The sequence below is a fragment of the Lates calcarifer genome, linkage group LG5, assembly GCF_001640805.2.
Source record: "Lates calcarifer isolate ASB-BC8 linkage group LG5, TLL_Latcal_v3, whole genome shotgun sequence".
NCBI classification, from domain to species: Eukaryota; Metazoa; Chordata; class Actinopteri; family Centropomidae; genus Lates; species Lates calcarifer.
Window position 1 is genome coordinate 14769723 of NC_066837.1, and position 27721 is coordinate 14797443.

At 42.5% G+C, this 27721-nt stretch overlaps 1 protein-coding gene across 1 annotated transcript in view; it reads left to right on the forward strand.

Annotated features, from left to right (window-relative positions):
• slit2 (slit homolog 2 (Drosophila)) overlaps positions 1-27721 on the forward strand; it is an 86337-nt gene that overhangs the window by 24823 nt on the left and 33793 nt on the right.

The window sequence follows — 27721 nt, forward strand, 5'->3', positions numbered from 1 at the left end:
CTACAAAAATCTCTTTCTTCACTTCCACAGAATAACTGCAGCCTTGCAATTGTATCTGGTCATTTTAACAGGTTTTCCTCCATAAAAGAAAATATATAAAAAGAATAATTTCTTCAATGTTTTTCTAATTTTTTTCAATAAATTAAACAAAACTTTTTGTCTTGACACAATCTGCTGCATAAGAACTTTTACTGAACGAAATTATTATTTATATTATGCAAATATTTACAAGAACAAGAGTCTGGCAAAGCATTTAGTGATGGCTGGTAGTTTTACAGCTCTACACCCTACAAGCCTATGCTCAAAAAAAAAAAAAAAACTAAATCATGACACAAAAAGATGATCTCTAACTTCTTTAACTCTTTTGACTGGCTCCAGCTTCATACTGGTTTTAGGTTTCATCAGTAATCCACAGTGGCCCCAAATGAACCAGTGGCAGTGCAGTTGACTTTGCTCGAGGCTTGGTTAAGATGCTTCCGGTGTAATCAGTGTAACATGTGTGAGTGTGTCATGCCCCCAAACAGCACCTGGAACATGGAAAGGGGGAGGAAAAGAGTGATGGGAGCGAGGAGAGGAAAGGGTTATTAACCACACCGCATTACCGCCTGACAACCTGCATGTTCAGACAAACCCACATCTAACAATACCAATATATCTGTGTGTGTGTGTGCAGCATGCTGGTTCCATGCAGGTTTGTAGAGGTTCGTAAGTTCAGTGTCGTATGCCTCATTTGATCTGAGTCTATATGTATATATGTGTGTATGTTACTGTCACAGTGTGAATCCCTGCAGCTGGTATGAAGACAGACAGAGGGAAACACTTTAAAATCTGCATTTCTAAAATTACAGCATTGCTCCCATCTCCTGCTTCATTTCTCCCAATCAGCTCTCTCAGGAGATAGAAGCCATTGGGTTGGCTTGGCTGACTTTTATAGCATTTTGACTGGGCTGTTTTTCTCCCTCTGTCTTCACTTCTGTGACTCTTCTTACCTTCAAACTGTCTTTTTTTTAATTGCAGCAAAAAGAGTTTCCAAAGTCTATAATAGACCTGCAGTGGTGGAAAGTAACTGAGTAGATTAGAAGTATTGGGGTATGGTTCTTATACTTAAATACTACATTTTAGGGGGAAATATTACACCTTTTATCCCTGTTACATTTATTTGACAGCTGCTAGTTACCAGTTTTTTTGTGACCAAACAGAGATTTCCCCTTTAAACCTATTTTCATAATTGCTCAAGGAGAAAAGAGGTAAAATTATCCCATATTTCACAATAATACCTTGTACACTTTTTTCTGCCTCTTCTTCTTCTTCTTCTTCTTCTTCTTCTTTGCCCCCCGCTGCCTCTCTATGAGTCAATGGGGCAGAAACAGACAGAGGCAGGTGATATGTGATGGGCTGATGGTGATGACTGGTGCTAGTCAAGCAGAATGGATGGGTCTAATTGAACAGTGTGTTTACTCTCTCTCTCTGTGTGTGTGTGTGTGTGTGTGCGGACAGTTTTGCAAATGGCAGCCGTTTCCATGGTAGCAATTAAACGCTAGGAGGTTTCAGGTCAAGGTTAATTAGCATGCAAAGATGAAAGAGAGTCAGACAAGAGGTGCTGGACGTTTGATCGCTGTTAGTCCACCATGACCACTCGCGCATGTGCGTGTGTCCACCCACTGTCTCTTCATCAAACACAATGTGTGTTATTTTCTTGTTCACTCTGCAGCTGTGAAACCCTGTCAAATACACCAGATACAGGTTATAGTGTAACATTCATGAGACTCAAATTGTGCGCAAATTGTCAACAGATGGTCTGTTGATGTCTGGTGCAAACAAATTACAAACAAATTGTCTCGTGAAAGAAAAAGTTTCGTATATGACAGGTGAAGTTTTTCTTGAATTGTGGTTTAGAAAGGGAAGTTTTGTGGGCTTATTTTATTCGCATAGCTTGGGACAGGAGCCAAGTTCTTTTTTAGCACTGAAATAATGTTCATAATTGAGCGGAAACATTTACGCCATTCATCAGTCGATCAAGAGAAAATCACTCACCAACTATTTTGATTTAATGAACTCTCTTGTCCCAGCTTCTAAATTGGGTGGATTTTCTACTTTTCTTCATATTATGTGATAGAAACAAAATATCTTTAGAGTTTAGACAATTGTTTGAACAGATAAAAGTATAATTTTTCACCATATTGTGAATATAGATCCAAACGGTTATTAGATTAATTGACAAACTAAGATTAGTTAATGACCAAAATGAATATAATCATTAGTTGCAGAGGTTATGTTACTGTATTTCAAAATGGACAGGCACTTGAATGTGCATAATACAATAAATATCTCTTTTTATGCTAAATGACAGATTTACTTTGTTATGTAGTAGTTCTACTTTAAATATGAAAACAGACTGACATGAGATAACTGTACACTTCGTCAACAACACTTCAAACTGCTCCTAAACAATGACATTCGAGTTAACTTACCAACTCTGATGGGCTAAACAGAAATCATACATTATGAGGCTCACTAAATTAGTTTTCTTTACAGATCTGTTGTTTCGTTCTGAGTGTTGCAGGTACTTCTCCTCCTCTCAATAAATTTCGCCTCTTTGTTTTATTTTCCTTCTCTGCTCCGTCCCTGCTTCCATCACTCTGCCTCTGAACCTTCAGCAGCTCAATACTCACTGCAGAGGCTTTCAGTTCTGTTATTCACAGCTCAATGATACAAATCCTGCTGTATGTGCACCCTTCTCTGTGTGTGTGTGTTTATTTATGGTGATTGATATGCATTAATGATGTAAGGCGAACAGCCATTAAAAGCTGGGAAACTATAAGCACTGCCTTGAGCTGTGACTATTAGTCTGAAAGTTTCCGGTGTTGGCAAAACACAAGGGACTGCAGTGGCAGATGTTGGGGAAAAGTGTGTGTGTGTGTGCATGTCTGTATATGTGTGTGTGTGGAGTACCAGTAGCAGGTGGTAAGTTTATTTCACCCCTCTAGTCCAAACTCACAGTCACAGGGGATTTTGGAGCAATCTAAAGCTCAGCTGTTCTTGTGCTGTAACTACATTGGTGTGTGTGTTTGTGAGAATGCTTATGAGCTCTCGGACAGATTGTCATCTTACATGAGCGAGAGAGTTTCAAAGAAAGAGATTTCCTCCTCTGTAATGAAGTGAAGTGGAACACACACATACTGTAAATCTCTCTTCACAGCATCACGTATCATCTGCCCAGTTTCCTCAGCGACTGGACTGCAACCAACGATCTTCTCTGAGCAGGTAGTTGAACACTCATCCAGGTCTTTGCTGTAGTTAAACTCAAGTGTTGCTTAACCGTTTTCCAATTCAAAACCCAAATGAGATCGTTCTGCGGCCTCACCTCTTGACCGAAGCTCATTAAAGCTAATTGCTAATCTGGTCATGTGGAAACCCAGCAGCAATCAGCAAACAATCTGCGGTTCCTGACACACAGTTTAAGTAGTCGGGGCCTCAGGTTTCTAACCCGCTGCTCCAGATGGGCAGGTTTGCTCAGCTCAACATAAATAAGGGTCGTACAGCTCAGGAAGGACAAAGACGGCTATTACTGAAGTGGCTGTTGGCACAAGAAAAGATGAGGAGAGGAGAAAAAAAGAGAAAGGGGAGATTGTTTGTTATTAAATTCTCTCTTCCTGAGGTCAGTGACACAGAGGCTTTTAGTGGCTGCTGGAACCACTCTCCTGCAACACCCTGTCTAATTGGTTAACGACATCTGATGTCAGAACATGCCCCCCAACTGCCCTCCTCCTCTCACAGTGCCAACATCATCCCTCATCCCTCTCTTCACATCCTCTCTCCATTTCTCAAACAGCTCGCTCCCTCTGTTCTTTAAACTCAAACCCTTCCCCCTTCTTCATCATCTTCTCACTTAAAGCAGGTATTGATTGAAGGAAAGAAAACAAAAGTGAACAAATCATTCTTGCTTCTCCTTTGTGATCGCTGCGTCTCTGTTGAAATGGCCAAATGATTGTGAGTGATTGTCAACAAAGTTCCCTCCATAATGGTGTTTTTTTTAATGACCTGACAAAAGACATAGATTCAGATAATTACGGACAAAACAACAAAACAGTTTATGGCCTCAACAAGTTAAATTTCCCAAGTGCAAAAAAATTGTGGTGGTTTCATATTGGTGTTTTATAAATATTGCTTTTCTAAATCAAAATCAAAAACAGCTGATTTAGGATTTATATTTTGAGATTTGTCAGGGAAGGAAAAAGCACATTAACAAGCACAAGTCACAACAATACCAGAACTCAGAAACCAAAAGCAGCTAAATGGATCATTCATTTTGTGATTTACACACGTCAAAATGTCCTCTCTGGAAAGGAATGAGTATTAATCAAATACATGCAAACAGTCTTTTAAAGGACCAGGATCAGAGTGGTTACACATGCTTGCTACAAATATGCAGATTAATTTCAGACCGATTTGAAAAATGAAATGCAGACTTGATGTTCATTATAATTAAAATTTCAATTATGCAAATTAAGCACATTTTTAAGCTTGCCAGTTGTTTTTCATACTTTACAGAAATGAATGGATGCCTGGAAAAGTACAATAGCTTGGATTATGCATTTTAAAATGATTTACAAAAATGTTACTGTAAGTACAGACGACTTGTAATTAACAAGTCAGAGCTTTCAAAACATATGATCCTTTTACTTTTCACTCCTGTGAGGCTGTCTGTCTGTGGACCTTCATGTCTGACAGCCTGGCCTTCTGTCTGTCTGTCTGTCTGTCTGTCTGGCCTTCAGTTACCTAAGAACGCCCGGACCAAAAATAACAACACACTGTCAGACCTCTCATTGCTACCTTCTCACATAGCCCATAAACTTAACAGCTCTCCACGCCGCCTGCACTGTCACTGTACACAGATACACACAGTGCAAGCCAAGACGACAGCTCTCCTGCGGAGGTCTGTTTCCTATCTGCCGATCTGGTCGTTATACAGCCTTCCATTTGCTCATCATAATTGCGATTAACTCACAAGTGCCTGAACTGGACTCACCCTCCCTCCCCGCTTCGCCCGTGCGAGTATACGTCTCGTCTCTCAAAAGCTCAGCGAACCTTGTTGAAAAATTCAGATTAAAGACCAACGATGATTCTGTTTCCCCTCCTCCCCGTAACCCCCCAATAGTTGGCCCCCTGCACCCCTGGGGGGGGCAGCAGCAGTGACCCATATGTGGTATGAAGCATCAGAAATACATCTGAACCCCTCTAACCCGATGTACACCCCCCCAACATACTCACAGATACACACACACACATATTTGTCTGCATATACACTCAGGGCTCTCCCCAAGGAAAAAGCTTAACAGCAGGCTCTACACGTTTTCATCCTGTAGAATGTATTGAGGCAGACACGCATTCATTCACTCAATTGCACACACACACACACACACACACACACACAAAGACACACGCGCAGACAAAAGACAGAAAAGGGAGTAATGGGCTTAGTGCAGCAGAGCTTCATGTGTGTCATAATCTTGTCATGATACTGTCCTAATCCTCCTCTAATCCACTACCCTTCTGGAAAAATGAAATTGGGATTACCCTTCTATCTGTCTCCATTACACAAGCATCTTCTGTGTGTGTGTGTGAGAGAGAGAGATGAGGTATTGCAGCATTCCCTGGAATGTCAGCTATCGTCATGCTCTCAGTTTTTTTTCCGCTGATCCCAGGGCTCTGGTTTTCCTACTGCTGGTATGAGTTTGTGTGTGTGTCTGTTTGCAGCTGCGTGTATGTGTGTGTGTTTTTAGCGTGTGTGTGTTCTTAAACTTGATGATTCAGAGAAAATGTCTGTCTCTCAAAGAAGAATGAATGTTCGTTTCCTCTCTCCTGTGACAAAGGTGGCATTTAAAGGAGAGCAATAATGCAGACACACATACACAAACACACACACGCACACCTCAGTGGAGCAGATGGTCGCTGTGTGTGTTTGTTTGCGCTCAGATGATCATTCATATGCACAGTGAAAATTAACATACTAACAAGCTGCCTGTGCATATGTGTGTGAGTGTGTCAATCCTTGATTACCACTGTGGTCATGGGACAGAGGCTGAATCTGTGCCTGTGTGTGTGTGTTAATAGCATAGGCTCCACTGACCATGACTAGGGCATGAAGAGGCAACCCGCTGTCACTTAAAAGCAGTGTCATCTTTATCTCCCTCAAGGGCGAAAGAGGGAAAACAGGGATGGACAGAAAGACAGATTAAGAGGAGGATGCTTTAGAAAGATGGAGAAGTTCAATAAATGTTCCAAAATGGAGGAAAGATTGGAGGGTGAGAGATGGATAGAGGATAGAGAAGAAGAAGAAGAAGAAGAAGAGAAAGATAGAGGAGTGATTTAAAAGGGGGGGGGGGCATTAAAGTGATGGTGAAAGAGGCAGAGGAGGGAAAATAAAAAGAGGAAAGGAGGTTAAGAACCTGCACAGTGATGGTGAAAGAGGTGGAGGAAAGAAAGAGAGAAAGAACTACTATGGTAGCATAAAAAGGCTGCTCTGACTCCTACATGCTCGGGGCAGAGATGGTCTTAAAAGTCGTCAAAATGAACAAAGCTCAGTGTGTGTGTGTGTGTGTGTTTGTGTATTTGCCCTCAAGCTTTCGGCCACTAATGGGCAGCAAAGTCTTTGTTCCTGAGCAACATGGTTTTTGAGTAATTGTGCACACAAACACGCACACAAATACACACACATGTATAATTCTTTGTAAATCACTGTCTTGCTTGTATTGCTACCTTCTGTGACTTTAGCGGTCCATGTTTGTGCATGATTTTGGTGTGTGTGTATGTGTAGTTTCACTTTGTATATCAGCTTCTGGTGGTTGATTGCGACTGCTCCGAGTCAGATTCTTGCAGGTCATTGGCTAACAGTTGCCCAGGGAGACAACTCAGCGGGCCATGATTGGCGGATGATCCTAACACGGTCTGACAGCCTTGTTAGTGCAACCTGATTGGTCAATTAGTAACATCACTTACTCCGAAATCCCTGGAGAGAGAGAGAGAGAGAGAGGGAGAGAGGGAGAGAGAGAGAGAGAGAGGATGATATCAGATTATTTTAGTTTCTCTAAGTTCACTGAATTCAATCAGATGCATTAAAACTACTTTTCAAAAGAAGCATTTGCTGCTTCATGTTTGTGTCGCAGAGGTGATGTGTTTATTGGAAAAAAGAAGAAGGTTGAGATGGAGGAGGGCAGGGGGGCAGAAGGGGAGGGGGTTGCAGAGGGCAGTGGGGGAGAAGATAGGAGGGAGGGGAGTTGGGGTTGGGTGTGTTGTGGAGACAGATCCAATCTCTCCATAAATTATGAATGTGTTCCGGAGGAAAGCATTCAATAAGCAAATGCCACATGGTACTGAGTCTAGGAATCCAACAGTGTGTGTGTGTGTGTGTGTGCGTGTGCCCACATGCTTGTGTGCAGACATGCTCAGTGCACTCATGTGATTTGTTGCCTAGACTAAACAACAAATAAAGAGCATGCAACAAAAATATGCGGTACATGTTGTTTGTTTGGACTCGTTTCTATCCACCTGCGGGTTTTAAGGAGTAAATGGGCTCATTATTTTTTAGGTTTTAAAGTTTGAAGAGAAATCAGAAAGGTATCGATGGTTTGAGGTTTTCTGAGCTTAACTTGTTGTAAAAGGCCTCTGCATCTTCATGCAGCAGGAAAGACGAGTGATAATCAGAAATGACAACAGTGAGCTTAAGTATACAACACTTACTACATTTAGCCGTCTTTTTCTGTGTGGGATGTTATTAGCTCCTTTATGGCATTTTCATTGGCACAGTTGATTAGTTGCAGAACAATGAGAAATGCCTTGGGCTGCTGTCTGTCTGTCTGTCTACTCGTCTTCTCCCTCCATGTTGTATTACAAGCCTTTTCTTTGGCAGCTGAGAAAGAATGACTTCTGCTGTGTCCATGTGTGGCAGCGCAACTAGCAATAAAGTTGTGCTATTTTGAAGGCCAGCCATGGATGACTTAATGAACTTGTTGAGCTTGCAAGGCGGCTGTCCACGCCTGTGTCAATAGACTGGCTAATAAAGTTATGTTATCAGAATAGCAGGCAGCCTGTGCGGCCCGCTGCTTTTAGAGACATGTCATGCTGTGTGTGAGTTAATAAAGTTATGCGTCCTTTGAATCAGTCTAATACAGTTGCTGGGGGTGCTGCTGTGTGATGATAGCATTACAGGAGGCATTTTGATTGTCAGTGCAATAGGCTTGGACCAAATGCCTCTCAGTGTGTCCAAGGGAGGCCGGAGAGTTTCCCATTCGCTCTGGTTCTCAGAATTTTACTTGTCTCTTACTATCAGGTCTTAACATGATGGACAAACATAGAAACCGCAGAGAGGAAGGTGATAACACCGGCAACGTGTGCTTGCTCAGATACACACAAACAGGAATGAGGATGTTTGGTATGTGGCTTCTGTGTCAGGTGGAGCTGAGAAGGGTTGACACCTCGTCAGAGAGTCTGGGAGAGGAGACAGGAGATCTCACTATGTGACACCAGGCTTTTTATAGACACAGGGGGGAGTAGAGATGGATCCAAATGGATCACCTCTACCTCCACAGGGCCCCTCCGACAGTTTGTGAGTGTCTGTGTGGAAACCATTGCAGACATGTGCAGGATAGATCTTTTTTTTAATAAGCATTTCATTGGGATCAAGAAAATAAAATCCTGCAGGCAAGAAACAATGAAATTTATTTCTGTTTTTTTTGGCATTTTACGCCTCTATCAGACAGCTCACAATAGTGAGGAGACAAGAAATGAGGAGGAAAATAGATGGGGAAATCACACACAACAAAGGTCACCAGCCGGACATAAACAACCATAAACCTTTTACGCTCCTGAAGAATATTAATTAAATGCTAAAAACTGCATAATTACTTCTTCCTTCCTCTATTAGCAAGTTTTTTTCTTGTCTTATTTGAGCATTTAAGGATAGACGTCATATGCTGTTCAGCCTTTAAAGCCCTATAACTTTGCACTGTACATAAATAACACTGACTTGATTTGACATGCAGGACATCTCACAATAAAGCTACAAAATCTCTAAAGAGATTATTTAAAAAAAATCCAGACTTACACTAGATTTCTGTTTTTAAAATCAGGGTACTGTCTGCCAAGATTTACACTGTTGCATTGTTTGACATAAAGGCCTTAAGTAGATATTTGAAGTTTGTATTTTAGAGTAGAGCTTCACAGATTAATACCGTGAGACATATCCCTTCTCCTCAATAAGGAAGGTCATCCAACTTTGCAAAGCAGAGAGCTATGATGTGTATTAAATGTGGCGTTAGTGATTAAGCACCCTGCGATATACTGTGTTTAACAGCTTGAGTGTATGTGTGCATGCAGAGCTGCATTTTGTGCGTGCTCTCATATTCCTTTGTGTCTGCATGATAAATGGATTCTAAGAAATAAAAATGTCACACAGGCTGAAGCACAATAGGTTGTAGATGCTTGTGTGTGTGTGTGTGTGTGTTTCCATGCGCTCTGTGCTCAGTGTGAGCGGGTGAGTGAGGGTGAATGGTGCGCTGCAGGGATCCCGTCCCTCTATAGGAGATGAATGCGCTGATATGACAGTGATACATGGAGATGTTTACAGTAAACGGAGAAAAGGCGAGAGACTCGACCTCAGGGGTATTAAAAAGAAAGAAAGAAAGAGGGGAAGTGAAAGAGGGACCCAGCTTGTAGGATGTTTTTACTGAACTCTGTTAAGCACAAGAAAATTGGCAAAGTTTACATTAATGGCTGAGGACAGTTCATCCATCTCTGTGTGTCTTTACAGTGAAGCTGTTCTCTGTCTGCTCTGTATGATATCACCAGAGGAATGTCGTTATTATGTGAACTGACAATGCTCACTGACGTGGTTGGCTCACGTTCAGCGCCTGTTCAAACAGCCAACACACACACACGCACACACACACACATTCATGAAGGTGCATGTGCACTTTTTTGCTCCTGCTTGTTCCTTCCCATTACTGCAGACAATCCCCACAGTGTTTGTGAACTGGTACACGCTTACGTTGCTCAATGCAGAACAAATATCAGACTATTCACACTCACACACAGATGCACACACACACACACACACACACACACACACACACACACACATGCACACACACATGCCCATAAGCAAGGCAGGAAACTCAGCAGTCAACATAAGACTATGGTAAATTGAAATCGTTTCCCTTCAGTAGCGTTATGGACTCTGTAAGATTTCTCTGTGTTTACATCCGAGCCCCTGCAGACTGTGTGAACTGTAGCCGTGGCAGAAATGCTATCCTTTTAGGTGAATTGGTTTTACAGCCACACAACCACTCTAGTGCAGCTCTGTATACCCAAGCACAACTAGCGTATAATGTGATATTGGCTGGCTTTAGGAGACTTAGCACTGCTGCTCTTGATTTGTTGCAACTTTGTGGGAAAGTTGACTGTGAGTGGGATAAGCCCTTATTGCCTGCCCCTGTGTGTGTGTGTGTGTGTGTGTATGTGAGTGTGTGTATGTGTGTGTGAGCTGATGGATGAACTTGCAGTCTGGTAAGCAGGGACATTCCCCTCTCTGTTCTCTCTCTGTGCCATGGAAACCAGACGGGAGGGCTATGGTGGCCCACAGGAGCCAAATGAGGCGGCAATAATGCAGCGCTTAACCCCACATTGAAAAATGACTTCATTCTCTCATCAATAGAGCAGTTCCTAACGCCCCGCCACGCTTATGCATGCACATACACACACACACACGTAAAAACACACACTAACATGCACACGTAAGTAATTAAAATGTGCAGTGGGTATTTCCCATGGTTAAGGTATAATACAGTTAACTATTATGCGGTTCAGACACACACATATACACTCAGATGCACAGCCTCTCATGCATGCACAGTATGCGGTATGCTGCAGTGCAGAGAAACACTTTGATTGAGGCTGGTTTTGAATGGAGATACGTGCATTTGTACTCTGTTTGTGCTTTTCTGCAGTCGGTTTATCAGCGCATGTTCGTGTTTATATTCAGTCAGTGCATCGCTTTCTGCTGTATTAGGATTCCTATTAGCTAGCCTAGAAGATACAAATCTCCCTGGGATGCATTAATATTAAACAAAACTACAAATTAAGGAACAGAGACCGAATGTGATAGATCTGACAACGCACTTCAACTCAAAAAACTCAAATCATTTCCCAAGCAACCATTGTTTCCTAATTGCTCCCAAAAGTGCTTATTAATTCAAGGTCATTTTAACACATTACCACATACACACCTGCATCATGGAGCTTACTGATCCGGCCAGAGGTCCAAGATGTTAATCCGACCATAACCACCATTTGTGACAGACAGCAAGGGACCCAAAAGGCTTTTTAAGATGCTTCTTCTTTCTGTGTCCAGTGGCTCTTTGCTCACTTAGTGCTGCTATTGTATGCCCCTCTTCCATTAGTGTCTGTGTGTGTGTGTGTGTGTGTGTGCATGTCTGTGTGTGTGAGAAAAAAAGGCAAAGAGAGAGAGATTTGAGGTGTACTGTAATATTATAAGTTGAGCCCTGAGGGCAGCTAAGAGCTTTTAGAGAAAGAGCAACAGGGACTGATGACAGGATGGCAGCCAGGCGTGACCGACACAGACTAGAAAATGAAGAGAACGGAAGAGTCAGAGGAGCGACTGAAGATAGGAGAAGAAGAAAGAGAACGCTAAGGTTATAAGAAAAAAAGTCTTATTTCTATGGAGTCAACACAGAATAATAAACTCAGCAATCAGGGATTTCCCTCCCTCACTGTGTGTGTATGTGTGTGTGTAATTACTGGTGTCTCTTAGATACCACTTAACATCTGTATATTTACCTGAGAAGAACAGGGTGTGTGTGTTTTGATCTAAAAAATGTTGCTTGATAATGTGTATGTGTGTGTTCTGTCAAATTTGTTTACATGTGTGGTTATTCCTGTGTCTGTATGTTTGTTTTGCACGTGTCCATTTGTGTGTGTGTGTGTGTGTGTGTGTGTGTGTGTGTGTGTGCCTTTACATGCATGTGCACGTTTATGTGTGTGTTATTGGATGCTCAAGCCCTGGGGCAGCCTTTTTATACTGTCTCCTCTGTGAGGGTTGAATTGAAAGCCTTTTGAAATGATAACCTAGAGTTATGAATTGTTGTATACACTAGAGAGAGAGAGAGAAAGTGAGAGAGAGTGAGAGACATACAAAAAAGGTAGAGAAGAAGGAGAGAGAGATGAGAGAGGAGCAGAAAGATATAAATGGGCGATGAGCAGAATAAAAAGCAGCCTAATTCAATAAAAAAAAGAAACTTGTAGGGGGAATAAAGTCATTATTGGAGGTGAGAAATCGCTCCTTTATTTCCTTACAAGTGAATTGTTTTTTATTCACAGCTCTGTCTTCTCTCCTTTATCTGTTAAAAGAGAAATTAGAGGGAGGAATGAGAAAGAAGGGAAAAATCAAAATAAATAAAAGGTTAGGGGGAGCATGTACGCAAGTGTATGTGTGTGAGAGCAGGGCCGACTAAAGAGAACAAAGTGCACGAGAAGTGAAAGACAGAGGTTAGAGGCTGATGCAGTGTCTTGTTAACCTGTGTGCTGGGTGACAATAGCTCAGTAGGACCCCTGCACTCCCAGGCCTGTCTCAAGTGCTGCCTGTCAGTATTTAGAGTGCTCTCTTTCTAGTCAGGCAGCCCGCTTCAGCGCCTCACTATGGCCTCGAACTGAGGCCTCCCAAGACCCCCGCGGTAAAAGGAAACAATGTCACAACGCCAGCCTCTCCAGTCCACTACTACCAGCCCCGCTGCAACTGGCCCCGTGAATATAACCAATGTGGTTTAAGTTGCACCATTTTCCTCGAAAGTGGTCTGTGCTGCATTCAAGTGAGTTTTTACACAAGTGGTCATTTCTGTGCTGCTTTTGGCGCTGCACTTCCTGCAGATCACCTGTCAGTCAAGCAGTCAATTAGCCAGTGTGGGGGCGTCTTTGCATTGCATTCCCTGTTGGTGCATTTGTCTCTGTAGGTCAGTAGAGCTGCTTATTTTTTGTCTTTGTGGTTTTTCAGCACCAACCCAGTTAAATTGGTCAAAATGGTCTAAACCATTCTGTAAATAATATTCCATGAAGCCTAGCCTGTGCATGTTGCCCAGTTTTACCAAGTTGTGAACCGGACAACCCTGCAGATCACACACTTTTGTCTCTTTTTTGCCATAGTGGTTCTTCTGTTTATTCCAAGCAAACCACTGTAGCTGCAGCTGAAAATGTAAACGCATCACTTCCTGAGCTCCAGAGGAATTTTTCATGGGAAAAATGTATGTTGTATTTTCAAACACAGCTCATGAGGTTGGTTCGTCGACATGGGAAATTGAATACGCAGTACGATTGGTGTTCGAGTGGGAAAACAGTTGCTAAGTAACGACAACACAACTGGACGTTGCTTAGATCTCTTGTCAAAAATTTTAAGTGATTTTGTGGTTTTCAGCGTCATGCTCAGGAAAAAGAAAAGAACAGATGACAAAGTCGATGGGTGCCATAATTTGTAAAGAATTCTCCAATATTAAGTTTCAAATACCACCACAGTGGGTTGTGCATTAGCACAGCACCACACCATGTTCAACCACTGTTGTAAATATTAGTCTTGTGTATAGAAAAGGGAATGAACATGCATTTCTCTAAAAAGGCTGCAGATTATCACATATCAGAGAGTTGGTAATTATTGTATTTTTAAAATCTCATTTATTAGTTTATTTTTGTGGGGTAAGATCTGTATATGTAACCTGAGTTTGCCAACAAAACTAATTTTCATCCGACGTCCCCGCCTTTCTAAAAGGAACTCTAAAAAATCAAATAAAAACAACACTGCTGTAGTAGATGGTCTTATGCAAGAATTAGGCTGTGAAACGAGAAAACTTGTAGGGAATCCTTTTCTTCTGTGAAACCTAAGACAAAAAATAACCTCGACCTCAAAACCCTGGACCAGACAGGAAATCAAGACAGTTTGTGTGTGTCTTTACATGTATGTATGTATATATGTGTGTGCGTGTGTGTGTAAGAGAGACAGAGAGAGAGAGAGAGAGAGAGAGAGAATATGTCCTGCCCTGGTCACCTCAGGACAATAAATTGTGGTGGGAAATGTGTGTCTGGAGCGTGAAATAGACTGAGACTATTTGGAAGAAACCACAGTAGCTTGTCTTCTTAAACTACATTGTGTGCGTGTGTGTGTGTGTATTTGGTGGTATTTTATTGCCCAGCTTAATGTGGAGGACTTGAAGGAAGCATGCGCGCCCTCTTTGGTATTCACCGAGACACAGAGAGAAGGGCAGAAAGAGGAAGGGAGCAGAGGAAGAGAATAGACTGAGGAAAGAAAGACAATGGTAAGGAAGGGAAAGGAGGAAAAAAAAGAGGAGGATGGGAAAGGAAGACAGAGGATAGGGAAGAGGGAGGATGAAGGGGAAAAGGAGACAGGAGAGAGGGCAGGTGAAGAGGAAACACAGAAAAAGAGGTATTGTTTGATGAGGAGGGAGGAATGAGGAGGAAAGGAAGGAAAAGAAAGGAAAGAGGGAGTGTGGGATGGAAGAAATGAAAAAGCAAGAATGTGGGAAGAGGAGGGAGAGAAGAAGAATAGGGAAGGTAGCAAGGAAGGAAAGGAGGAGATGAAAGGGATTTGTGGTGAGGAAGGAAAGATAAACAAGTCAAAGGAGAAAATGAGGTAAGTTGGGAAGGAAGGAAAGAAGGAAGAGGGAGGGAAATAGAGGGAAGGAAAGAAGGAGTTAGGGGACCGAAGAGTGTGAGGGAAAAAAAAGTGTAAAATGTGTGTGTCTGTGTGTGTGTGTGTGTGTGTAGGGGTGAGAGGTCTATGTCTGTCTTCACCAGGATTAAGCTTCAGCCTTATTACAGCCTCATTACATCAGTCCACTTCTTCCATTACACTCACACGTACACACACATTGAATGCTGTGATGCTGGGGCACACTTGCACGCAACACATACACACACACACACACACACACACACATTAGCAAATGCACACATACACATACATATGCATTTAAAAACAGTCGCCTTGTCAATCAATCTCATGGAGGTCAGGGCTGGAGTTTGGTATTCTGGTAATGTTAATCAGTTTATGTGTATGCAAGTATGTCGGTATCTGTGTGTGTCTGTGTGGGTGGATATGTGTGTCACAGCTGTTTAATGCATTACCAACTAATATGACACTCCTGGTGCACCCACAAACACACACACACACGCACACACACACACAGATACACACATCCTGCTAATCTAATTTAGCTAACAGCGGCTGCCTTCAGAAAGCAGTCTGACGTGTTGGTGTTGTTGCTCACCCAGCGCCCCCTACGTCGCCCGCTGCCCAAAGTCACTCATCGAGCCCTGACCTGAACATATTCTCTATATTTGGGACACAAACCTCATCGTGGACATTGTAGCGTGGCGGGGTTGGGTTTCAAACCGAACAGCTCGTGTTGTGCTGTGGTTAGTAAATGGAACAGTGGCATCACTTATGTAGGTCTGAACTTTAGCTGCAGCCCATGAGCTGAAGTGTCTGAACTTGTCCGGTTGGAAATGCGATGTGCTGTTCTAAATTAGCCCCGGCTGCTTCAGGATGTATGTGATCAAACACGGTGAAGACAGGCTGGTCTGGTGTTACAGGAGAAAGTTAGGTCCAAATCTGTCTTTTGACTGTGATAAGAGGAAAACAAAGCAACAATAAATATCACAAAAATCTACAAAGAAAGTACGTTCATGATTTTCTGTCTTGATACGTGTGTTTTACTGAAGCTGAGGCAGGGTCTTGGAATATGAACAATGGGGGAACCTTAGATAAGTGTAGTTTAAGTGCCAATACCACACTATAAAAACTTAACAATACAAATATGTAATGTACTCTTTACGCAGTAGAATGACGACTGCTGTTATTATTATGACATTATTTGATTGTTGTTATTTCTGATGCATAAATATGTAAGCAACATTTCAGTGTTGTAGATGGAAGAGGTTGAGAAATTAAAAAACTATTTTGGGTAATTGAATCTATAAAAATAGATGCAATTTTATAAAATGATCAAAGTAGACAGTGAATACAGACGTCAGATAAATGTATTTCCCTCTGAAATGTCATGGAGTGGAAATTCAAAGTAACAGAAAATGGAAGTACACAATTAATGTACCTAGTTAAGTAGATGTACCGTTAATATTTCACACCACTTGGAAAAAACACAAATATGATATGATTACAGAGCAGAAACACTACAGAGCAGACTAGAAGGAGAACATGCAACAAAGGTTGTAAGGAGTTTAACTGGAGCCCTTCGATTTAAACACTTGCTCTACAATTAAGTGTTTTAATCCTTTAAAGTTAAACATTAATGATGTAAAACATGTAGACATGAAATTTTGTTGCTGTTTCTTTAAATGAATATATAATCACTGAGAATCAATCATCTTTAAATCCAGTCACCAACAATGATATGGTTATTTATCAATGACAATTACATGCGTTTATATATACGTGTGCGTATGCCTGTGTGTCGTCTGGCTGGTGTCCAGGAGACTTAATGGCCAACACTGTTTGCTTTCATGGCCTGTCTTTCCAACTGGCTGCTCACAGGAATGCACAACACACACACACACACATAGTAATTTTGCTCACTTCAACACATACGGTGTTTAGGGTAAAATGCAGCGCAAACATTCAGAAAGCCCCAACAACCGATCAAGAAAGCGTACAAGTCGTCCATATTATGCATGACTTCTCATATTCACTGTTAGCCATGTGGAAATGGATCTCAGCTTTTGTTTGAAAGTGTTTGCTCTCTCTTTTTTTGTCCCTCCTTCCTTCTCTTTCTCTCACTCTTTGTCTTTCTCCTATCATTGTCAGATATTGTATTTATTTTGACACAGCCCAATAAACATAAATTGTTCTGGTGTCTTTGCCAGTAACTGCCACATTTTAGCGCCAGGGCTACACTGTGTGTGTGTGTGTGTGTGTGTATGTGTGCACGTGTGTGTGTGTGTGTGTGCAGAGCGGACAGTGGACAGATGGTGCAGGACAGCTGGTCCAGAGTGACAAGTGTGTGTGACCTGAGCCTCTACGGTGGTGAAAGAAAGAAAGACAACATTGACGGAGAGAAACTATTTGAAGAGGAATATTTCAGCTAGCCTGCAATTGCCAGGAGCTGGCAAACAGAGGGGGCGAGGGAGGGAGGTGAGGTGGGTATGTGTGGGGTGGGTGTGGAGGGGGTGGGGGGTCTGCAGACATCTTGAATAGATTTGGAGAGAGACAAAGAGGAGGAGGTGGAGTAGTGATAAAAGGAAAGCAGAAACTATGCCTTTCTGCCAATTTGTTCTTTTTTTATCTGAATAGTGCTCGGATTTCTTTCTGATGGCCACAAATGTTGTTCTTCCATCTTTTTGTCCTCCCCTGTGGCCCCTTTCTCCCTCCTCTCTCTCTCTCTCTCTCTCTCTCTCTCTCTCTCCCTCTAGTCTGAAAGCATTGTGCAGGTGTTGGGTCAGATACTGTAAACTGTCCCAGCCTCACCCCTCTTCCCTCCCCAGAGCCGAGCGGCTGACTGATGAATCCCTCATTTCCCTAAACAGCCCTGAGTAGACGATTGACAAGATGCTCATTCTCACACTGAGTTCAAGTGAGAGGCCTCGGGGGAGGAAACAGTTTCTGTCTCTAATATACACACAGCACACAGATACTGACAACACACTCTGATAGTGCCTGAAGGGAGACATCTGATCAGCTTCTGCTCTTATTGAACCAGCAATGACCACCTCACTATTTCTCATTCTGTCTGTAAATAGGCTGCATGTCCACCCACCTGTTGTAATGTGCATTTTGAATTAGCACATACAGAAAGAAAGAAGTGGACGGAAACACCAGAAATGTGGAGAAACAGCAGAAAAATTAACATATTAAAAGGATATTAAGAAAATTTAATCTGTCTAAAGGAAACAGATTTTTAAAACAAAAAAACAGCATTATAGAGCCTTGTTCAGACCAATTGTTACACATCTCAGAAAAGAGGAAGAAGATAAAGAATAATGACGTCATCTCAAAAACGAAATAAGTGGTAGGTGTGTGGCCATAAAGGATGTCTGCCCATCTTACTAGAGGTGGGAAGTACTAATGAAGTGTTCAAACAAATACAGGTAGTACATTGTTTAGTCAGTTGACAGAGAATTAATCTGTGACTGTTATTAATTATTATTGATTATGTTATTAATTATCGATCTGGTGCTAATAATTCACTTGTTTCAGTTATTGAAAGTGTGGATTTTACTGGTTTCTTGGTCATGTATGATAGTAAACTGAATATATTTGGGTTTTGGACTGTTGGTTGGACAAAACAAACTATTTAAATACGTCAGTTTGGGTTTGGAGACTGTATTCATCATTTCTCTTATTCACAATTTAATTCAGTGTAGGGTTTGTCTGACACTGTGGCCCCCATTTTGACAAACTAAGACCACCAAACACTGAGGAAAACTTGAGGCACGTTCTGGAGTTATAAAAAGTCTAGAGTTGGTTTCTAAGCCTTAAACTCTCTTGTGTCCCCCTGGGGAGGTGTGCCAGGTTTACTGTACAAAGCATGCTAACATTTGCCGATTAGTATTAAATACAAAGTGCAGCTGAACCTGATGATGTACAGTATCTGTAGCCACTTTTACACAGCCTGTTCAGGGAGTGAGTGTTGCATCATTATGCCTCCCTGTTCTCTATAAAAGGTACGAACACAGAATCGGGCGGGTGGGGAGGAGGGGAGTTGTTGTGTTACACGTCACACACTGCGGCGGCATTACATCGGCTTTGTTTGGTTCAGTGTAAACAAGCAAATCCGGCATAATGAGGGGTCATCTTAACAGCAATATAACGGGACCTATGTTTAAAATGGGCTTATATGTGTGTGTGTGTGTGTGAAGAGGCCTCACCAGCATGTCACCCCCAAGCTGCTGGGTAAACACTGGGAAGGAAAGACAAAACCACACAGAGTGCTGGATTAAGAGATGTGTGTGTGTGTGTGTGTGTGTGTGTGTGTGTGTGTGTGTGTGTGTGAAGGAGAGAGGGAGAGTGTGTGATCGTCTCTGCCTGTCTTGTCATGGTTTGTAAACTGTGAATAATGACACCAGGGTGAGTAAGTCATTGCCACTGCAATCTTCTGCTGCTAGACACACACACACACACACACACACACACACACACGCACGCACACACACATTTTATGCCTCTTTCCACTGATACGCTACATAACCCCTCATTCCTCATGTACAAACACACTCTTTCCCCGACCACAAACCATCTCTTCCGAAGCTCAAATGTCAATCACTTAAAATGGGGAAAAAGAACTGACCTCTATATTTCATAGTTGTTAAATTGTTTATGAGCTGTTTAGTTGTTTACTTTGCTTGTTTGTTTACCACATCGAGCTGCACAGAACAGCAGATGGGCTGTTAGCTTATAATGAACATGATTTAACGGCACAAATCTAATGTAACTGTAACACTAATGTAACTGTAACACTAATGTAACTGTAACACTAATATAACACAGCTACAGGACGACGCCTTACATGCTCACTCTCTCTCTCTCTGCTGGCTCTCCAAACTTAAATGTTTTACTTTTAATCCAGCGCTTCTGCTCGTCTAACCGAGCTGGATTCCTGGATGACAGATGAATAGAAAAAAAATGAATGACTGATGGATGAAAAGAGTGATGCAATGATTGAGCGATCAGGAGAATAGTGCAGCGATTGATGGATGAAGCGAATTGCGGGGGAGAAAAATAGATGGAAAAGCTAAGTCTGAAAATGACAAAGGATCGTTGGGCGCCAGATTGATACATTATCCGCTAGTGAGAGGGTTTTTTTTTTTTGTAAGACTTTGGGGTTTCTAAATGGAAAGGAGGCAGACAAGAAGGGAGGAGGCTGCTTCAGCTTATTGGGTCATGGAGTTTGTGGCAGATCAGGTCAAAGACGTGGGTGAAATACTTTCTGACCTGGCAAGGGATATGCAGACTGGGACACACACACACACGCAGCCAGACACACAAACCCACACAAATAGGCCCAGACACGCGTCCATGTGCTGTCACTTTCTATTTATCTATTCTATTTATTATTGTATGGCAATGTAAGAGGCAAACAGGAAAAGGATATGATGTCACTGACCAAGAGTTTGTCAGTGGTCTGGCAATGCGTCCAGCGGTGGTCATTTTAGCTGTGGTGTGTGTGTCTGTGTCTACATCTTGTGTGTGTTTTGGACACTCTTTCAGGCAAAGACTGCAATAAATTTGGTCGTAGTGCTGAGCTGGTTTTAAAATTCACACACACGCACACATACACACACACACAGCCTATCTGTCATAGGCAGTGTGTAGGTGTTAGAGCCGGGGTTATTGACTCGTAGAGACGGAGACAGCAGCGAGCACCGAGTGAACACACTGCTATCGGAATACGATTAATACTGTCTGGCTGATGGATTAGACTCATTACACAGGGAGCAGGGCAAAGGAGGGTGGTGGAGGGTGGAGAGGGAGAGAGAGGCAGAGAGAAACAGAAGAGCGAGAGGGAAGGAAAGACAAAAAAAGGAAAGGGAGTGAGGGAGAGAAATGTTCAGGAAGGAGGTGAAAAGGAATCAACGAAGGGGAGGGGAGATCTGAGATGCGACATTAGAAATCTTTGGTCACATTTAGTTCCTGAAAATGAGCATGGGGAAAATCAAATCAATCAAATCTATCATACTTTCTCCTGTGTCTGACTCCACTCTGTGCTGTAACCACAGCAGAGAGCATTCAGGAAAGGGAAGAGGTTAAACTCCAAGCTGACCAGCAGAGGATGCTCAAAGTGCAATAACAACATGAATTGCAGTCAATGGGAGATTTGCGTAACTATTTTCTTCGCCAACACAAATCAAGAAGGGGGAGTATTCTTTTATTCTGTAAGGAGTGTATGGTCTATAGTGATATAGCCCCACATACACTGTTAATTAAATATTCTTTTAATCACTTTTTTTCTTGCTATAGTTATTTTTGTGTCTTCATCTTCAAAAAACAAATCAGAACAATACTGATTCAAATTTATTATTCAAATAAAGATGCATGATAACTAGAACTAGGTTAGCTTAATAGTATTAGGTAATGTAATCTAACTAATCTAACTAATCTAACTAATCGTAACTACTCAACTGGCGAACAACTGACAAGTAATGAGAAACTGCAGTATAAACATTAAAAACACCATCAAAAATAATTTACAAACTGTATTGATTAGTTTGTTTTTACACACCACAGCGACCACTTGGCCATTGCTGCTGTGCTAGCAAATGAAATGAAATGAAAAATACAGGTCACAGGCAAACTGTGCTGAACAAATGTAAAAAACAACAAAAAAACATCAGTGAAAAACTTTATGGTCTTTCATGGTCTTCCACTTCAGCCATGCTGTCCCATCAGCTATTTTCCAGTACTTTACAATCACAAAAGTCGTTAGTAATAGGTCAAAGGTCAAGGTAACTGTGACCTTACAAAACATGGCCATAACGCAAGAATTCATATGGTAATTATGACAAACTTTCACACAAATGTCTAATAGGATAAAGTGACAAAGTGATGATATTTTCTATCTGAACAACTGATGAGCATGTGGACTACCCATATCAGTGATGTCATGTACATGTCACACCGAGCTACAAGAGACATCAGGATTTTATCACTTAGCCCAGTGTGTCTGTGTGTGTGTGTGTGTGTGTGTGTGTGTGTGTGTTTCCAACAGCTGTGACATTTGAGTTTAATTCCCTCCCTTTGCTAAAGTATATCTTGAAAGACGTGGAGAACGATGTTTTCTAACATGTAAGTCGGAGCAGCACAGGTGCACAGTGCAGTGTGACAGGCCTTTCTGTTGAGGCAGCTCTAAGTCTAAATATCATCATCAGATGTTTAGAGGGAAACCATGTCCCCATTACTAAGTGCCTCTCAGCTCTCCTCATATGCAATTACTGTATTACTGCAAGCCACTGTCTACTGTATTTCTGCTGTGTGTGTGTGTGTGCGTGCGCGCGCGCGCGCAACAGATGTATTCCTCACTTGTCTATAATTACATGTGTAAACATTTCTGATGATGTCATGGTCTCAGACCACTGACTAATCTGTTCCTGGGCTGGAAAGCAACGTAATCAGTCTGGTTTTACACATGTACACACACACACAACAGCATGCATGACCTTTATTTTTTCAGCTTTATTATTTCACCAGTTCATTTTTCAAGATAGATGTGATAAGAATTGTCTGTTGAATGTGTAGTTTCCTCAGCAACAGGACACTTGTGTTACAAGTTTCACGAGCGGCTTAGAGCTGGCTTTGTTGAGAGCCCACTACAAAACGATTGGTGGCTGAATGGAAAAAAGCAGGAGCTATTTATGTAGGAAATCAGTAGGCAGAATGTAGCATTTCTACCAAGCAATCATCTTGGCTTTCCTCTCTGTATTCAGAGTTTAAAGGAGGAAACATTGCAAAATAAAAACTCCTTAGCAAAGCAGCAAGGAAAATAACACAGCTGCCACCACAAGAGCTTTTGTAAACTGAGCGCGCTCTGTAATGTTACAAACTCATGGAGGCAACACACACACACACACCTTTTCTGGCAGGCTGCCATCCCAGTCGCCAGACAGGCACACTCACGCACACACACAGGGGACATCCACTCTGTCAAGTCAAAATGTCCCCTAGGTGTCCACCCTGGTCCGGTAACCATGGCAACCCTCTTACCTGGCATTTAAAGTATGTGTGTGAGGCGTGATGGTGAATAAGGGAAACAGACAATGAGATGGGATAAGAGAGGGAGAGGGAGGAAGACTGCAGATCTGTCATTCACGAGCAAAGTCAATATTAGTTTAGAAGAGACTGAAGGAGGATTCTGAAAGAGGAGGCAATCTGTGTGTGGGAGGGAGTGTGTGTGATTCTGCATAATAACTCAGCCTCTTCAAAGAGCAAATAGTGTGAATTGTGTTTTTTTTTGTTTTTTTTTTTATCATGTTGTGCATGCTCGGTTTTTAAAAACTCTGCCACCCAAGAATTCCAGGATACAGCAGACACACACACACTCACACACATTCCCAGGTGCCAGTCCTGGCCCAGTGTGTTCAGTAATCCTCTGCATTGTCTTCAGCAAGCCTCCTCTCCTCCCTTTCCTTTCTCCCCCCTCATCTCCTCTCTTTTCTTTGGGAGTCTTTCTCCTCCTAATTGCTCACAGAAGTGTGATCTTCAGGGGTCCACTTCATGGCACACAAACCCAGTCTCATCTCTGTGTTTCTCCCGCCAACCATCCCATCCCTAAGACACACCTCTACCAAAACCAAAACTCATTCCATCTCATCTTCTGCATTCACATTTTCTCAATTTCTTCCTTACTTTCTCTTCCCTTTTTTCCTTCTTCACTCTTTCCAGCTCCTTCTTAGCCCATTCACACATTCTTATACTTAATAGGATTAAGGTCTCCGAAAGGGATTTGAACAAGATGATTAGTTTACTGCTCTGCCAACTCCGACTCATACCCCGCCACACACAAACACAAACACACACTCGCACATGGATCCACGGGAACCCCCAGTTTGCTGGATATGGGAAGAATCTCGTGGCAGTGGTTCTTGTACAAAGGAGGTTCAGAAACTGTATAACAGTAGGTGAGAGAGAGAGAGAGTGTCCAGTGTGTATGTGAGAGAGAGAGAGCAGGGAAGAGGGGTGCATGTGTGAGAATTGAGTGCTGCTCTTTCATGCCCAGGTCTTCTTAGACACGCAGGGCGTCAAAAGCCCCTCTCGCTCTGAAAAGACCCTTTAGAAAAGCAGCACTAAGCTCTTAACACTGGAGACCTGACTCTGCCACGCACACTCACAGACACACACACACATCCTGGGCCACCAGAGGTGAGAAAAACAGACAAATGAGGAAGGTCAGAAGAGAGAAAGACTACATCTGCTATGATTCTGTCCACAGTGAAATTCCTAAACAGTAAAAAAAAAAAAAAGTTTCAGCTGTCCTTTCCAGCTCTCTGTGATCACCTGCACTGTGTTTTAATGCAGCCAAACTCACACTGTAGTTAGTATCATTTACACAGTTTTCTTTTTCTGTTGAGAGACAAGTGAACAAGAATAAAATAGAGATGTGATAGCAGCTTATGTGGCTCATGGGTCCAGCGTTTGTGCATTCACATGTCACAGAGAGGGTTAGAGGAAACAGAAAGCTGGTTTCTAAACATTACTTCTACACAGCCTCAACCATGGGATATGTCATTGTTTTCTAAAAAGCTCAATTTACCCCCTGCACTCCAAAACTTGAGGCCTGCATGTTTGGATATGCCTACTCTGGAGAGCCTGAGTTACACGTCAGTTTTTTTTAGATTTATCTAGGCTTAGTGTGTATGTGGTCAAAGACAAAAGAGCAGCATGAGAGAAAAGGACGGGTACAAGGTTTTTAGTCACTGCACCTGTGAACATTTAGTGGAGATAATATGGAGGATGGATGTGGCTCAAAGGGTAGAGCATGTTGTTCATTGGCTGCCAAAACTTTGCATGATAACCTACTGGTTATCATTGGTGTGTGTGTGAGTGAATGAGAGACAAAATGTAAAGCACTTTTGATGAAAGAGCTACAGAAATGCAGTCATTTAACCTATATCATCAGTTTGTAGCACTGTGGGTGTGTTTACGTCTAGTTTCCTCCTTTGCATCACAGATTTGTGCTGTCAGTTGTCAAACTTGAGCAGTGTGTGTATTCCTACTTTCAGGGGCTTCCTAACTTGGTCAGCAGCGTGATATAGTTCCTGTGTGCCTTTAATACCTCCGGCCTCCTCAAACACACACACACACACACACACACACACAGGGCTCAGCAGGAGCCTCTTTTAATGAAGGTAACCTCCCGGTTTAGGCACAAGGGCAGAGGTGAGGGGTTAAATCTTTGGGAAGTCCAAAAACAAGACCAATTTAGGAGAAGAGGAAGAGACTCGCTGAGAGGAGGATGAAAAGGAGAGAAGATCAAGGGAGAGAATGCCACAGAAGGAGAGAGAGTAAGAGAAGCAAAAAGTAGTGGGTGGGACGCCCACCAAATGATTTAACTGAAGATGAAATTAAATCAGGTGCTTTGGCGCCAAACTGAGGAAGAAAATCCACTCTTAAGTCTCTAAGAAGTCAATTTCCTAATCGTAGTAAAACACTATTCACCCTCTCTTTCCCTCCCTCTCTCGCACTCTCTCGCTCTCTCTCTCTCTCTCTGGTGGTCTGAGTGATGAATAGGGTTTAGAGTGGCCTCCTGCACTTCCTTAAGAGCCCCACACTAACCCAAACTGCCAATCACATGTGCATGCATGTATTATGTCTGTGTGTGTGTGTATGTGTGTGTGTGTGTGTGTGTTGTCTCTCCCTTGTCATAGATCACAGGGACAGAGGGACGTGAAAAATCAATTTCCAATCATCTCAGCGCTTTAAAAGATAAATGTATATGTAACACACACACACACACACACACACACACACACACACACACACACACACACACACACACTGTTCTTGTGCGCAACCCCATTTCTTTCCTCTCCTGTGGTATTTACCAGAGCTGCATGAGTATAACTGCAACAGAGCTGTATGCTGTATGTTCCCAAGTGAACATGTTAAGTGTGTGTGTAACCACAGTGAGGTTTGTGTATGCGGCTTAAAATGTAGATATACTGTACAAACTGTCAACTCCTCAAATACGACACATTAACAAGTTTTTGCTGATTTCTACATCCGATAGGCAGATGTAATGGATGCAGACATATAAGTGGAAGTTATGCTGTGTATACATACTATGCTCTCTGTGTGTGTGTGTGTGTGTGTGTGTGTGTGTGTGTGTGTGTGTGTAGGGTTAAGGAGCACTTTCAGAGTATTTATTTGGTTATAGAGTTCCAGCGGTTAAAGGACCACAGCTGTTTTCCAACCCCCCCACCAGTCCTGTAAAAACAGTATCAGGATACACTCTACTTGATTCAGACCAGCTGATGTGTGTGTGTGTGTGTGTCTGTGTGTGTGTGTGTGTGTGTGTGTGTTTGTGTTTGTGTTCGGTGTGTGTAAAACAGCAAAGGTGAAGCCTCTTTTTCATCTGCCTCTGTTTGTAAAGTCTTACTCCAGGATCATGTTGACTGAGCTCAGCATCAGAGAGCACTGAAGCCTGATGCGCAAGCATGTACATGTGTGTTTGTGTACAACTGAAATTAAAATTCTTTATTTAATTATCTATTTATTCACTAGAAATTTACATTTTGCATTTGTTGCACTCATGAATTATGTACATAATTCAACTCACAATTCCCCAGATCTGTGTAATGTTTCTCTATTCTCTGCAACAAATGATCACTTCAGTCGCAGCAGGTGACAAGTGCAGGCAACTGACGATACCTGCAGCGCTGATAATACAATCACAGCTGTGAGGAATGCGAGGAATGTGGCTGGGCATTAGCCGTTAGCCGATTAGCATGGTGGAGGTCACGGCACCACAGAAGGGGTCAAGAGCTGGAAGGTCAATGGTGAAAGGTCAAATAGTCTGTCTGGAACTTTGGTCTGTGTTGGCGGCAGACAATACACAGACCAAAGACACGCACACACACACATATACACACACTTGAACAGTCTGAGAAACCATGATGACCATTATGCTGTCTAAGTGTCCTCTCTCCAGTTAAGATGTTTCTCTGATGTTGAGATGATGTAGCTTGATTTATTTAGTACCTGCATTTTACATCCTGTAATACATCTGCATCCTCCAGACAGCTGAATTCATTTCATGTACGCAACCACTTTTGTGTGCATGCGTTCCTCAGCACCTATGTGTGTGTGTCCTTCACTAAATCAAGTTGCTATACCAACCATGTGATAGCATGTGTTTCACTTGCAGCAGATTTAGTCTGAGACACCTGTTCATTTATGTGACTGTATTTATGTATATGTGCGTGTGTGTGTGTGTTGGGGGGGGGGGACATGCATTAGCGCACACATCTGCATGTGTGTGTCAGTGACTGCAGTAAATTTTGTGTGTTACTCTTTGTATTTTTTAAGCAGCAGCTTAAGCAGCAGCAGTTAAAGTGGCTGAAAATTAAATCTCTGTAAACCCCAGTGCTCATACTCTCTCTCTCTCTCTCTCTCTCTCTCTCTCTCTCTCACACACACACACACACACACACACACACACACATCCATCACTCACTCCTTAAAAGCAGAGGAAGGGGAGGGAGAGGGTGTGGGGGTGGCAGGGGCGAGTGAGGGGGAGAGATGAGTGGGAGTGATGAGAGGAGGAATAGAAAGCTCTGAGGGAAGTGGAGGTCACTAGTGCCCCCTACAGGTTGTTTAAGCTTTTAAAAGCCTCTTACACCTGACTTGGATGGATGTTCAAAGCAGACAATTGAATTGCGCCTGGCTCCAGATGCGTGGACACTTGTCAGAGGAAGCGTTTTTTGTGTCACAGCGAGATGAATAGAGACAGCTGATTATATTTGGCCAAGGAGTGCTCTGTGTGCAAAGAACTCAATTTTGCAGATGATCTGTCTGGCTCTGAAGTTCCCCTGGTGCATTTTGGAGATTACATCAAGTACTTGTGCTGCAACGCAAGTGGCTCTGTGACAGCTTGGCTTAACTCTCTGCCACCTTATCCCCCCACCCCCACCCCTACCCACC